Raw genomic sequence first — 1,580 nt, 5'->3', positions numbered from 1 at the left:
CCACATAGTTGGCCTCTTCCCAATCACCTCCTTCAATGCTTACTTCCTCTTGATCTTGTGTGTGTATTGCAGCCACTTGCTTTGTTTCTAATTGCCTGGTAAGCTCTGCTAGTTGCTTGGCAAACACCTTGTTTTGGGCTAGAATTGTATCAACATGGTTCAGCTCCATGACTCCCTTAGTGTTGTGCCTCTCTGATGCATAGTAGTACTCATTCTCAGCCACTGTCTCAATCACTTCAATGGCTTCTTCCACAGTCTTTTTCCTGTTCAATGAACCTCCTGATGAATGGTCTACAGCCTTCCTTGATTCATAAGAGAGTCCATCATAGAAAATATGCAATTGCACCCAATCATGGAACATGTCTGGTGGGCATTTCCTTGTCAAATCCTTGAATCTCTCCCATGCCTCGTAGAGAGTTTCACCATCTTGTTGTCTAAACGTCTGAACCTCAGATCGAAGCCTATTGACCTTTTGTGGGGGGTAGAAACGTGCCAGAAACTTGCTTTCCACCTCATCCCAGGTTGTTAGGCTCCCCCTTAGGAATGATTCCAGCCACTTAGCTGCCTTGTCCCGAAGTGAAAATGGAAACAAAAGCAGTTTATATGCATCTTCCTGGACTCCATTGGACTTCACAGTGTCACAAATTCTCAGGAATTTTGTGAGATGTTGGTTTGGGTCTTCATTAGCACTTCCACCAAATGAACAATGATTCTCCACAAGTGATATTAGCTGTGGTTTGAGCTCAAAATTGTTGGCCTGAATGGGTGGTTTCTGGATGCTGCTACCACAATTCCCAGAGGTTGGGTTTATGTATGAACTAAGAACCCTCCTCTCAGGAATGGCATTGTTTCCATCAGCTCTCTCATGGTTGTGAACTTCTCTATCCATGTTGAGATCTAAAGCTTCCTCAAAATTGTCCTCAGATTCTCCTTCAGATTCCTCTTCTCCCAGTACTCTCTTCCCTCTTGCTTCCCTTCTCAGTCTATGAAGGGTCCTCTCTGGTTCGGTATATGGAGGAGTTGATGTCTCTCCTCTCCTACCTGTCATACAAGAACACAGCACAGGCAACAAACAAGTGAAATACTCTTGGTTAATGGAAGAGTATGGTTAGAGCAATTGAGGAATTAATTCAAACAGTTAGTGAGTCAGTGAGTTAGTTGCTTGAATTTAAAGGCATAAAGAAAGAAAGCATGTAACCGAGTGCAGAAATTAAAATTCAACAAGTAACTTGAACAGAATTAACAAAGCAAGAAAAATTGCTCAATCTAGTTAACTTCCAATTTGAGAATTGTCAATCGAAAACCAATCCCCGGCAACGGCGCCATAAACTTGATGCGCATAAACTAGTTATGCTATGATTTAGGAAATTGCACGATCGGCAAAATTCCTTCCGGCAAGTGCACCGGTTATCGTCAAGTAAAAACTCACAATAGAGTGAGGTCGAATCCCACAAGGATTGGTTGAGTGAGCAATTCGGATTAGAAGTGTGTTCTAGTTGAGCGGAATCAAGATTTAGATGAGAATTGCAGAATGTAAAATTGGCGGGAAAAGTAAATGACAAGAAATTTAAATGGCGGAA

The 1,580-nt window shown here is 42.2% G+C and overlaps 1 non-coding gene across 1 annotated transcript; it reads left to right on the top strand.

Annotated features, from left to right (window-relative positions):
* The first annotated feature begins 359 nt into the window (after nt 1–359).
* On the top strand, nt 360–463 carry LOC112753677 (small nucleolar RNA R71). The gene has a single exon (XR_003178051.1). It is a non-coding gene; the product is annotated as a small nucleolar RNA R71 (small nucleolar RNA).
* Nucleotides 464–1,580: the final 1,117 nt, after the last annotated feature.

The sequence above is a fragment of the Arachis hypogaea genome, chromosome 15 (assembly GCF_003086295.3).
Source record: "Arachis hypogaea cultivar Tifrunner chromosome 15, arahy.Tifrunner.gnm2.J5K5, whole genome shotgun sequence".
Taxonomy (NCBI): Eukaryota; Viridiplantae; Streptophyta; class Magnoliopsida; order Fabales; family Fabaceae; genus Arachis; species Arachis hypogaea.
Note: the sequence above shows the minus strand (reverse complement) of the source record. Positions and strands in the feature narration are given on the sequence as shown.